Below are 14,028 nucleotides of genomic sequence, written 5' to 3'. Positions count from 1 at the left end.
AATAGATCCCCTTAAACTGCAAGTCAGCAGGTGTTTCTTTACAGTTAACTTTAGCAAAATTCATACAAAATATTAATGAACAATGATCTTCTTTACTTGTTAACTCACAAGGAAACACCTTCAAAACTGCATTTTGTTAAAGTTTCTGTACTAAAATGTAGAAAAACTGAACTACACAAATATTGAAAAGTTTAAAATTCCTTAATTTTTTATTCCTGGTACCACTACCACAATTTACAGGGCAATATACCTGATGTAATGAAAAGAAAAAGACAAAGCTACAACAGATAAAAGACCTCAGGAATGTACATCTAATTGACCCTCCGTTGCATGAATCAATAGCTGCACTTTTTGCAAACTGTGGCTAGGACAGTCCTGAACAAGAAGGGTTTCCTGTTTAAGCTGCAGTAACTTTTCTGACTATGGATCATCGTTCCTTCTGCGGCAGGTTTTTACAGTTCCTCTAATGCATTTGGGACGACTGTCTCAAAGTAACCTGCAGCTTTCCTGACAACTCCTCGCTCTCTCTCCTGCTAAGAACTGTAGCCCTTTTCTTCTGAGTTTTGAGAACCTTCTGCTACCATATCCACCACTTCCACCACCAGATCCATAACCACCACCATAGGGACTTCCCGAGCTTCTTCCACCAAAACTGCCCCCCTTCATGGGTCCATAATTTGATTGCTGTTGTCCACTATAATTTCCAAAATCATTATAGCTCCCACCACCACCACCATAGTTACCTCCAAAATTTCCTCCTTCATTGTAAGCATCATATCCTCCACCACCGCCACCATATCCACCATCTTGGTTTCCATATCCTGGTCCACCACCACCATAGCCTCCTCTACTACTGTAACCAGGACCACCACCATCGTTACCACCGTCGCCTCCAAATCCGTTTTATCCACCATCACCTCCTCCATAACTACCTCTGCTGCCACCACCTCCACCACCATAGCCTCCTCTTCCACCAAAGTTTCCACCACGGCCAAAGTTACCTCCACCACCTCCAAAGTTTCCTCCACGACCCATAAAGTTGCCAGATCCACCTCCACGACCTCTCTGTGATCCAGCAGATTGCATTTCTTGTTTAGAAAGGGCCTTTTTCACTTACAATTATGCCCATTAATAGTGTGGTATTTCTGAACAACAATTTTATCAACTGTATCATGATCATCAAAAGTTACAAAAGCAAATCCTCTCTTTTTTCCACTCTGCCTGTCTTCCATAACTCCTATGGTTTCAATCTTGCCATACTTTTCAAAGTAGTCTCTCGAATTACATTCTTCTGTATCTTCTTTAATACCACCAACAAAAATTTTCTTCACTGTTAGACGGGCACCAGGCTTTACAGAATCCTCTCTAGAAACAGCTCTCTTTGGTTCCACTACACGCCCATCAACCTTGTGTGGTCGAGCACACATTGCTGCATCCACCTCTTCAACCCAAGAGTAAGTCACAAAACCAAAGCCCCTGGAACGGTTTGTCTGGGGGTCTCTCATCACCACACAATCTGTAAGTGTGCCCCATTTCTCAAAATGTTCTCTTAAGCTATCGTCTGTAGTTTCAAAGCTCAGACCACCAATAAACAGTTTTCTCAACTGTTCTGGTTCCTTTGGATCATGGCCCTCCTCCCCCCGGCGGCGGCGGCGGCCGGAGTCGGGCTGGGGGCGACCGGGCGGCGGTTTTACCTCCGTTTTGAGACCGGACTCGCCTCTTCCAACTCGAGTTCAATATGGGACCGAGAGCCCAGCTCTGTTCTATGTTGGGCCATTTTACTTCAGCCCAAAAAAATTTCTTCTAGTATTCCCTAAGGTCTGCTGGGGATCAGTTTTCTTATTTTTCATTTATCTGTATTTGATTTTTTAAAATTGATTCCAATTTTCTGTTGAGATTCTCCATATTTTAATCTATTAATCCCCATCTTTTACTCTCAATATAGTCATTTTAAAGTTCTGTGCTAACTCCAGAATCTGAATTCCCTCTAAATCAATTTTTCTTGGTTTTTTTTTTTTGTTTTTTTTTTTGTCTTAAGTTTTAGTCACTTTTTCCTGCTTCAGGAATTTCATAATTTTTGATTGTGTGCTGGACGTGGTGAATAAAAAATTCATAGAGACTGAAGATGCTATTACTTTGCACCAGAGAAGATTTACCCTTTTCTCTGTTAATCAGAGTGGCTGATCATTTCAGTCATTTCAGGAATTTTACTAGGTCAGAACTGGGTTGGAGCTTTAGTTGTCTCATCCTACCTATGATTTTTCCTAATTTGTGGCCTCCCTGGATTTTTGCTGTGAGCCTGACAGGTCTTTGATTCTTCAATAAATACAGTCAGTTATTGACTTCAGTCTTTCAGATGTTTGAATTCAGCTCTTTAGGCTCTCAGTTCTCACAGCTTCAGAGTATGGCAAATGTAAGGAGAGACCAGCTATGTATTTGTTGCCGTTACACTTTCTCAGTGAAAATTTGTCTCATAAACACTGAAACATTGCAGATGACTTCACTTTTTCTGCTTCACTTTTTCTGACTCAGCCCCCTTCTTGGGGATGGCACTTCTGGGTTTTTACTGTGAGTCTGGTAGGTCTCTAATTCCTCACTTTGGAAAGTTCTCTCCCTCAGGCATTAGGTATTTAGCTTCCTGCTTTATATAGGTTCAAAAACTGGCAAATGTCTTGAAGAGGAGACCTAATGATTGTCACAGGCCCCTTTATCTAGCGGGATTTGGTTTGTTAGTGCCATGACTGTGCAGGAAATTTCACTCTGCTTTCTTGGCTCAGTCCCCCATCATCCTATACCACCCTGACACTAAGGAAATGTCCTGTGGGGGAAATCGGCTTGACATTCTGCTAGATTTCACTCCATCATGCCAGCAAATGAGTTCATCAAAAGATATGGTGATTTCTCTTTTCCAGTGGAGTATGTCTCCCTACACCAAACCCCTGCTCCAAATCTCTAAATGTCCCTCTCTAGCATATTAGTTGATATTGTTTCTTGATTGCTTCCTTAGCTCGATGATCTTTTATTCAAGTTTGTTTGCTCGTTGCAGCAGGAGTGATGGCCTGTGCCTACCTAGTGCAGGCATATTATTATGGAGATATGGCTTTGGTCCCAGACACCACAATAAGGAGAATATCATAAGAAAGCAAGTCACACGAGTTGTTTGGTTTCCCAGTGCATGTAAAAGTTATGTTTATGCTATACTGTAGTCTATTAAGTGTGCAATAGCATTATGTCTAAAAAAAGTACATATCTTAATTTGAAAGTAGACTTTAAGAATGCTACCCATCATCTGAGCCTTCAGCAAGCTGTAATCTTTTTGCAATAGTAACATCAAAGATCACTGATCACAGATCATGTAACAAGTATAATAGTGAAAAAGTTTGAAATATTGTGAGACTTACCAAAACATGACATAGAGACACGAAGTGAGCAAATGCTGTTGGAAAAATGGCACCACCAGTAGAGCTGCTTGACACAGGGTTGCCACAAACCTTCAATTTGTAAAAAAAAAAAAAAAAAGCATTATCTGCAAGGTACAATAAAGTGAAGTGCAATAAAGTGAGGTATGCCTATACATCCTGCCTCAAAGCAGAAATCCTATTTAGATCACCTTTAATTTCTCTCTATGATATATCAATAGTTTTCTATTCTAATAGGGTTCTTACATTTTTTATTACACTTATTATTAGGTATATGATGTTTTGATGATAATGTAGATGGCATATTTTTTAGTTTTTAATTTTATAACTTTTCAGACACAGAAAAATGTTAGTGGAATTTTTTAATGTTTGGTCTCTTATCTGGCAACTCTTCTAAAAACTAACTGATATTCTAATAAGTTATCTGTAGATGGTTTTGGATTTTCTGTATCCTTAATTATATCAACTATGGAAAGTGACAGTATGATTTCTTCCTTTCTTAGCCTTATATTTCTGATTTCTTTTTCCTGCCTTACTGCTAATGCCATTTAATACTTTTACTAATAGGTTGAATAGAAAAGGTAAGAGTTGGCATTCTTATTTTGTTCCTAATCTTACAGTGGACGTTCTCCACATTTCACTATAAATAGGATGGTGGCTCTAAAGTTTTTTGTAGTTTCCCTTTGCTATGAGTTTTTAATCATACATAATTATTGAATTTTATCAAATGCTTTATCTGACTATACTGATATGATCATATACATTTTCTCCTTTATTTTATGGATGTGGTGCATGACATTTATTGATATTTGAATGTTAACTCACCTTGCATTTCTGGAGTAAAACAACTTGGTAGGAATTCACACACACACACACACACACACACACACACACACACACACATTCACTCACTCACACACTCTACATTTGATTGTCTAACATTTTGTGTATGATTTTTGCTTCTGTATACATAAGGGAGATGGGCCTATTTTCTTTTCTCATAATTGTCCTTTTAATTAGTGAATAGTATATAGAGGGTAGAGATTTAAAAGACCTTTTAAAAGGTCTTCTTCTTCTGTGATATAATACAATACAGTATTACTCCATTTTTTAAAAATGACCTTTTTCATTTTCAAATAATTTCAAATCTGCAGAAAAGATACAAACAGAGTTCCCTTTACCTCTCTCCCAGTTTTTCCTATTGCTAACATCTTATACTACCATAGTATATTTTTCAAAATTAAAAAGCCAACATTTATACATTACTATTAACTAAACTTAAGACTTTTTTTGGATTTCACCAGTTTTCCTGTTAATGACCTTTTTCTGTTCTAGGACCCAATCCAGTATATCACATTCCACTTAGTTAGTTGTCATGTCTCCTTAGTCTTCTCTGGTCTATGACAGTTCCTCATTCCTTCCTTGTTTTTCATGATTTTGACAGTCTTGAGGAATATTTGTCTGATATTTTGTAGAATTGTTCTCAGTCTGGGTTTGGCTGATGTTTTTCTCATGATTCGACTGGAGTTATAGGTTTTGACAAAGAATACCGCAGAAGCGAAGTAACCGTCTCATCACATCATAACAGAGAGTATGTAGTGTCTCCGTGACATCACTGGTGATGTGAAACATCATCACTTGCATAACATGGTGTTTGCTTGGTTTCTCCACTGTAAAGTTACTTTTTCTCCCATTTTATACTGTCTCTGGAATTCAATCATTAAGGCCAGCCCAGGACTGGACTTAAGGGGAAGATTAAGCTTCACCTCCACCTCCTTGGGGAGGAGATGGATGCCGGGGGGGGGCGGGGGGGAGGTTACCTACATATGGAATTCTTCTGTTGGCAAGATTTGTCTTCTCCCTCCCTCCTATTATTTATTTATTTATACACTCATTTATTTACTCCATTATGTTTTAATATGGATTCTTTATAATCTATATACATAATTACAACCTTAAAAACCTCTGGTTCCCCCACTGACATATAAACTTTTTGAGGAAAGGCTCTGTTTCTTTTTTATTTTTGTACACTCTATGCGTTTAGCATAGTCCCCTAATTTATAGTGGACTTCCAGTAATTATTTTTTAATGGATATCTTTCCACTTCAACTGAAAAGTACCCTTTCCTTATATAATAGCATTCTAAATCCAAAATAAAAGTAGATTTTAAAATAAGTAAAAGTAAACTCATGCATGATCACCCTGTAATAAGTATGTAAAAAAGCACAGGGTACTGCAGAAATAACTTAACCATTTGAGTTGGATGTGTCTCCAAAAAATATTGAAGCCACATTTGGAAAGAAATTACAGTATTTGATAAGCCAAGGATATGACCTGCTGTGTGCTTTCTCTTTTTTGTTCAGATCACCAAAGGAGATTAAGACCCCGTTTTCTCCCTTCTCTGGAAAATTATCATCTGATGCAGTCACTCAGATAACAACAGAGAGTCCAGGAAAAACCATGTTTTCATCTGAGATTTTTGTTAATGCTGAAGATCGTGGACATGATATTCCAGACCTCAGTACACAGAAGTTGGGCAAAGTTCCTGTCAAGTTTGCTTCATCATCTTCAGTCCAACAGATTACTGTTCTTCATGGCACAGATGGTAAGAGAATTTTAGGTCACATTACCAACTTTTGTGTGTCATTAACTAAGAAATTTCTTGATTGGGTCTTTCTAGTTAGAAAACCTAATTTTAATTTTAAGCATTAGGTTGTACATGATTAAAACATCTTTTATTTACATAGCTATGAAGAGAATATAATTTATTATGTTTTTACTTCAATTTCTAGTGAAGTTAACAACCTATGTGAAACTCATGCTACTTGTGGCTGACGTATTTTCAACTCATAATACTTGTCATAAGAATGCAAGTAGTTCATGAAAACATAAAAACTATAGAGGTTCAATTTTAGGGAGGTAGATAACTATTTGGCATTGTTTCTTTTACTATTGTTTTGCATGATACAGTGAACAGATAGCAAACACAATACCAGTCTATTTCTTGCTCAAGAAACGTTGAGCAGGGACCCAGGTTGACTGTGACTCTGCTTTCTTTAAAACATGGAACCTTGGATTCATCATCATAGTCAACTGGAAGGGACGAAAAGCATGGAGGAGCACATGTTGGGAGGCTTTTATGGGCTAGGCCTAGGTGTGGCCCACATCACTTTCCACTGACTAGGAATAGTTTAGCTGTGCTTTCCAGGATGAAGAAGAAATGAGTTTTGGTGAACAGCTAGCAATTTCTACCATAAGGTCTACATTTAGAGTGTTCCTATGCTATCATGACAGTGATATTTTTATAGTGCTTATACTATATAACATTCAAAATTATAGCAAGTTATTTTCTTTTTCAGACCAGTAACTGGAAAGTTAAGTTCCCATTCTACCTCCAAATGAGGGTGGGAACTTTCAATTACTAATTTTAAAGTATTCAACAGTTTGTACAAATCTATTCAAAATATATTTTAAGTTTTCCTACTTGTGCAAAAAGTTTACCTGTCTGTAGGTATAAATGGAATATGCCTAAATGTATAAAGAAAATTGCTTAGTTCCACATGTAAATTGCACTGAATTTAATTTGAATAAATACATTTATATGTTGAAATGGTTATATTTCTTTTCTTTTTTTTTTTTTTACTTTTATTTATTTTATTTTTGGCTGTGTTGGGTCTTCATCGCTGCGTGCAGCCTTTCTCTAGTTGCGGCGAGCGGGGGCTACTCTTCGTTGCGGTGCACGGGCTTCTCATTGCGGTGGCTTCTCTTGTGGTGGAGCACGGGCTCTAGGCGCGTGGGCTTCGGTGCATGGGCTCAGTAGTTGTGGCTCGCGGGCTCTAGAGCGCAGGCTCAGTAGTTGTGGCACATGGGCTTAGTTGCTCCGCGGCATGGGGGATCTTCCCGGACCAGGGCTGGCACCCGTGTCCCCTGCATTGGCAGGCGGATTCTTAACCACTGCGCTATCAGGGAAACCCGAGATGGTTATATATCTTATACATTTTTATTGTGATATAAAATTATGCCCCCCAAATGTATAGTCTAATCAATATCACACAGAACACCTTTAATGTGTCAGTTACCTATTGCCACCGTGATACTGTATAAGAACCTCGAAAATCTCAGTGCTTCGTAACAACAGACATTTGCTTTCCTCACTCATGGGCTTATGAGTCAGTTGGAGTTTGGCATCAGGATGCAAAAACGGTTTGGGTCTGTTCCACATGCCTTGTACTGAAACCCAGGCTACTCTGGGTATGCTGTTTTCATGTTGGTGGCAGAGCACAGGAGAGGAAATCCAACTGTGAAAGTGTATTTTATACCTCTTCTGACATCAAATGGATCGGTCTACATAGAGCCCACAGTTCACGGTCTTACCTTTACATACAGGTACTTGGTAGAAAAGACTCCTTTAAAAGAGAAATATTATTTGGTTTAATAATAAAAGATTTTTAACTCTGTGGATTCAGAAGTAAAATTTTAAAAATATTTTAAAAGTATACAGAATAGCATGTTGAATTTATGACTATGTGTCCACTGCTCTGAATTAACAAATTAAGAGTAATATGCTATATGTTTATATTTAGTTCCATTTGCAAGTTTTTTGAAGGAATAAAGTTTATGGTTGGACTTTCTTCTTTACCCTTCTGCAGTCCTTTCTTTCTCTCCCAGGAACAACCATTATTTGCTGAATAGTCGCTTCTTCCCCCAGAGATAGGCAGTCCAAAGTAACTTTAAGACTTCTGCATCCAAACAGAAAGTTGTTGAGAATTTCAAAAAGCCACTTATCTTGCCTCTGAATTCTCCATCTCCACATGGTAGCCATTCTTGCCCTGGGTCCATTGTAATTCTGCCCAATTGTTGTTGTCCATTTTCTGCAAACTTTGAACTAAATGGTAAATTTAACCATCACCACCAAGCTTTATATACACTGGTGGAGGAAGAAAACTACTAAGTCAATATTCTAACAATAATGACTACAGCAACGTCCAAAGAGAAGTAGAGGCTACAGCCTATTTTTCCTGTTATTTAAATTCTTCCAGCCTCTATACATTTCTTCATTCTCCTTGAATTCAGCCAGGTTCTCATTGGCTGGGGCTTTGCCTGATAGGTTGGTACAAGTATTCCTAAGTAGTCTAAGGCTTTGCTAGCCCTGCATAGGTTTAAGGTCATTTTTTGTTAATTTCTATGACCAGGCTTGGTAAAGTGGTCCCCTAGGTGTAAGCCATACTCCTACTGACTTTCTTCTTTTAAGGTAACCTTATTTCTCCCTGATAGTTAAGGTCAATTGTAGTTTTAGTCAACACTATGGCATCCTATTCCCTGTATTGTTTCAGTGACATAAAGAATGTAAAATGACTAGATGGCTCCTGTCTCCCGGTAGAAGTGCCCCTCCCTTATTTCTAAGATCTTCCATCAAACAAAGCAGAGTCACAGAGATAGAAAGCAAAAGATTTTAAAGGCTTCTGCCTTTGTTCCTAAATATATGCATTCTGTCTGTAGGATAGGCAAGTGCCATATGTGGTTCTGAGCACATGCCGTATTTGGCAAGCTAGCATTCCAGCCTCAGAAAGTGATGCCTCCCAGCTTGTGCCATGACAGTTATCAGTAAATTGTTCACTCGCTTTTTTGTTTTTGAGTTTACCATAGCTGTGGGTGATCAGGCTTGTGAGGAGAACAGTGACTCCCTTTAGGCATCAGCCTGTTGTCTCATTTCCTTCACTATGAAGTCAGTTCCTTGGTTGGAAGCAGGGTACTAGTAATATGGATTCCATGTCAAATCATCAGAATGATGGAGTGGTCAAGGATGGTAACACAATTCTAAGTAATATAAAAGTTGTTATTGCGTCCAGAATGAAGGAGATCTCATTCTACTCTGGGACTATCAGACTCTGTCTAGAGTATTTTGATTTTTATAAACTAGACATGGGCAACTAGGAGTCCATCTAGAGGTGATTACAGGATGCAAGAGAAGACCATGGTCCATAAGGATAAACTGAAGAAGCTGTTGTGTTTAATCAGGAGAAGTGGTAGCTATCTACAAAATTCTATTTGAATGAGCAGTACAACCCCATGAATACTGAGGAGTAACCTAAACAAGAATTTTATAGGACTCATGTGATGGCAATACTAATCCTTTGTGTAGGCATAGAAAAGGAGAGTAGACTAAAAGGAGGGATGGGATATTTCTGAATGGGAAAATTGAATATTTAAAGATGTCATTTATTCCCAAATGAATTTAAACTCTAATGTAATTCTACTCAAAATTCTAATGGAATTGTTCTTTTGAACTTGTTTAATTGATCTTAAGTTTTTTCCGGAAGACTAATAAAGAAAATACTGGAAAAGAAGAGTAATGGGGAGGATAAATTTTAGCAGCAGCCGGTGGAGTGTTTTAATGGGATGCCTGGAAGTTGCAGACATTATTCTCACCCTTGACCTATGGGCCCAGACTTAGTCATATGTCCATACATGTCTGCAAGGGAGATTGGGAAATACAGTGTACAGATGAGCAGTATGTACCCAGCTAAATATCAAAATGCTGTTACAGAGAGAGAGAGAGTTTCTACCACATCATGAAAGAAAAACAAGTGTATAGAAAAAGATTTCAGGGACTTCCCTGGTGGCGCAGTGGTTAAGAATCCACCTGCCAGTGCAGGGGACACGGGTTCGAGCCCTGGTCCGGGAAGATCCCACATGCCGCAGAGCAACTAAGCCCGTGTGCCACAACTACTGAGCCTGTGCTCTAGAGCCTGCGAGCCACAACTACTGAGCCCATGCTCCACAACTACTGAAGCCTGCGTGCCTAGAGCCTGTGCTCCACAACAAGAGAAGCCACTGCAGTGAGAAGAGTGAGAAGCTCGCGCACCACAACGAACAGTAGCCCCCCCACACCGCAACTAGAGAAAGCCCGCGTGCAGCAATGAAGACCCAATGAAGCAAAAAAATAAGAAGAAGAAGAAAAAGATTTCATCTTCTATAATAATCAAATTACTACCATGTCACAGACATTTTAGAAAGAATTTTAGCAGTTAGTATTTAAAAAAAAGAAACTTTATAAATGACATAATTTTTCACTCTGAAATCAGAAAACTTATGTGAAATGGGGCAGCAGGGGAGAATGGGTATGCTATAAACAGGAAGTCTTTATTACAGAATTCTTTATTATTGAAAATTTAATCCAGCCTAAATTTTTAACATTATGAGAAGGGTTAAATACACTTAATGTGTAGTAGAATGATAAAAAATGTGACGATAGGAAATAAAATGAATATTTTATTATCAATGTAAAGTAGAAAAACTGAATTCCACATTATACATACTATACACAACTATGTAAACAAATAAGAAATACAGAGGAAAGACCTGTAGAAATACATTAAAATATTAATAATAGTTATCTTTGAGTGGTAAGACTTTGTCTTTTTTATTTCTGTGTATTTTTTTAATATTGAGAAGTTATACTTTTTTAATGGGAAACTTATTTTGAAAATCTGCCACATAGAAGAGAATTAGATTTACTTTCTATGACTCTGGAGGGAGAACCTTCAAAGATCAGTAGTAGGGGTTAACAACGACCAGGTTTGGGTTCAATATAAGATAAAGTGTTTCTTAGTTAGAGCCATCTAAATATGGAATAGATTGCTAGGAAGTCGTCTTCTCAATGAATCCTACCCTTACCACTCTATTTAAACTGCATCCTGCTGCAATTTCCCAAATACTTCTAATCTTCCTCAGCATTTTCTAATTTTTGGGGGGGGAGTGGCTGTTTTGGGTCTTTGTTGCTGCACACGGGCTTTCCCTAGCTGTGGTGAGTAGGGGCTACTCTTCGTTGTGGTGCATGGGTTTCTTATTGTGGTGGCTTCTCCTGTTGCAGAGCGTGGGCTCTAGGCGCACAGGCTTCAGTAGTTGCAGCACGAGGGCTCAGTACTCGCAGCACAAGGGCCCTAGAGCACGTGGGCTTCAGTAGTTGCGGCACATGGGCTCAGTAGTTGTGGCGCTCGGGCTCTAGGGCGGGCGGGCTTTGGTAGTTGTGGCACGCAGGCTCAGTAGTTGTGGTGCACAGGCTTAGTTGCTCCACAGCATGTGAGATCTTCCCAGACCAGGTATCGAACCCCTGTCCCCTGCATTGGCAGGCAGATTCTTAACCCACTGCACCACCAGGGAAGTCCCAGTATTTTCTAATTTTTTATGTCACTAATAATTTATAAAAATACTAGATGATTTACTTATTTAGTATGCTAATTGTTTACTGTCTATCTCCCTCTTCTAGAATGCTAGTTTACTGATACATTCCAAGAATCTTGACCACTGCTTGGCACATTAAAGGTGCTTAATATTTGTTCAGTTAATTAATAAATGTTTTCTTATTAATTATTCTGATCTTTATGTCCTTAGGCCAGCCTTTACTGTTGCCATATAAGCCTTCTGGTAGTACAAAGATGTACTATGTTCCCCAATTAAGACAAATTCCTTCATCTCTGGATTCCAAGTCAGACACCACCATTGAGAGCTCACACTCAGGTATTATGCAGAAATTATTCAAAATTTTATTTTTTGAAATTTTATTTGTGGATTGGCTGTTTAATTCTGGATGACATATGAAAGCTCAGTGCTCTTTAATCTTTAAGTGAAACATGGAGATTTTCATGACACAGGCTCTGGTTCAGATAGGTGAGTTATTTGGTCAGATGTATTGTGTACACTCAAACATTTGATAAATATTTGAAGAAAATTGTATGAACAGTTACTTGTTTGGGTTAGTGGACTCCATCTAGGACAAAGGTTTCCAAGTTTTCTCTGTTCACAGTCACCTTAGTGTTTGGGTGATTTCTTTTCTCATCATCGTGGGGATATAAATCATCAGCAGCATATAAATACATGAAGTATTTTTTCAGACACTAAGCTATTATGTTATTAGGGTATAAAAATACTTAGCGTTTTGATCTTACAGCTTAATAAGCAAAAATATTTTTCGTTTTGTGTTTGAAAGAAAACATTTTACTTTGTTCAGAAATATGCATAATTACTTGCTAACGAGATATGTGTGGCTATTAGGGCACAGTTTCTCAAACCTTGAGATGAGATTGGACACAACCACCCTCATTTATTGCTTTTGTTACAGAAACCGTCAAAAATCCAACTCTGCAGAGATACAGACAGCAGCATTGAAAGGAATGTAGCAGTATCTAATGTTGAAACTTTAAACTATCTTTAGCGATTAGTTTTTGTCCTGTACACCAGATATTACATATCACTCTTTCTCTAGAATTTTAAAATATCCCACAACATCCCTGTGAGATCACCACAATAGAACTGCAGATTTAGAAAATGAATAGCATCCTGTGGAGGAACTGAATAAATATTTTCTGTGGAAAATTATAAGGATACAGAGTTGGTATGGTGCGGGGTTTTGATTGTTGGGATAACATATTGATTGGTCCACAGGAGTTGACTTGGTTCAGTTTAGATATAAATTGTTCATGATTTGTCAATAGACATCTTTATAGGTGTAGAAATTAAAAAGAAAGTAGTTGTCCCTGGTCTTACGCAGATTTTCTGTTAATTTTAAGAGGACCCAACTAGTATCTAATGGTAACTGAGTTAAAGCCCCGATATAATTGCTCCTGATTTCCCACTGTGATGCCACTGAAAAAAAGAACCACAAAATGCTCATATGTTAGGATTGATTATGAAGCCTATAACCAGGAACTGGAAGAAATTTTCACTACCTGCATGGCTATGATTTTAAAAACTCACTTAGTGGCTACGAGACATAAAACAAGCTTACTTAATTGATTGTAGGTAGGAAAATCTTTTATCTCAGTCTCACTTTCAGCCCCCTAGTTCAGAAGACAGAATGTACCAATAGAAGTCTAATCAGGTGTTCCAGTATTTTTTGAGGCCTCCTGTGTACTTCTATTCATTTACATCCTAACTCTTCCCTTTGGAGACATTAACTTTGAGAAAAATTGGACAGTAGTGGGAAGAGGAAATGACTCAGGGATGGTACACTGTATCCTGAGAAATACTGTCCGTATAAATAAAGTACTGAATGCATCAGTTAGACAAGAAGAGATCTGTTGGCTATATATACTTGAGGTTGTCATTTATCATGTTCTGCATCTATTCTGAGAGTGAGGGAGTTGACAGTAGAAAATAATAGTTTCTTAGACCAGTAGAGCTGATCTAGATGAAAGCCTAGGAATTGTTCTGATAGATAGTGTCTATTAGTATGTTGTGATTCTATAGATACTAGAAAGATCCAACTAGAGTTTGGGGCCAAGGGCAAGTCATAAACCATTGCAGATATTTGGACCAAATAATTTCTCCTCAGTTGAGAATGAGTAAACAATTGAACTCATAAAATTCTTTTAGAGACAAAAACAAAGGGACTTCCCTGGTGGCGCAGTGGTTAAGAATCCGCCTGCCAATACAGAGGACACGGGTTCCAGCCCTGGTCCGGGAAGATCCCACATGCCACAGAGCAACTAAGCCTGTGCGCCACAACTACTGAGCCTGCGCTTTAGAGCCTGCGAGCCACGACTACTGAAGCCCGCATGCCTAGAGCCCGTGCTCCACAACAAGAGAAGCCACTGCAATGAGAAGCCCG

The 14,028-nt window shown here is 38.4% G+C and overlaps 1 long non-coding RNA gene and 1 pseudogene across 2 annotated transcripts; one reads left to right on the top strand and one right to left on the bottom strand.

Annotated features, from left to right (window-relative positions):
• Positions 1–533: 533 nt before the first annotated feature.
• On the bottom strand, positions 534–1,733 carry LOC309621935 (heterogeneous nuclear ribonucleoprotein A3 pseudogene; annotated as a pseudogene). The gene is made up of 2 exons: positions 572–1,733; positions 534–540 (listed from the first exon to the last, which is right to left on the bottom strand). The product of its transcript is annotated as a heterogeneous nuclear ribonucleoprotein A3 pseudogene (transcript).
• A 4,154-nt stretch (positions 1,734–5,887) lies between these two features.
• On the top strand, positions 5,888–13,490 carry LOC309621938. Its single transcript, XR_014240338.1, has 2 exons — positions 5,888–6,024; positions 11,814–13,490. It is a non-coding gene; the product is annotated as an uncharacterized lncRNA (long non-coding RNA).
• Positions 13,491–14,028: the final 538 nt, after the last annotated feature.

Source organism: Balaenoptera borealis (assembly GCF_965194805.1).
Source record: "Balaenoptera borealis genome assembly, contig: HAP1_SCAFFOLD_1226, whole genome shotgun sequence".
NCBI lineage: Eukaryota > Metazoa > Chordata > Mammalia > Artiodactyla > Balaenopteridae > Balaenoptera > Balaenoptera borealis.
Note: the sequence above shows the minus strand (reverse complement) of the source record. Positions and strands in the feature narration are given on the sequence as shown.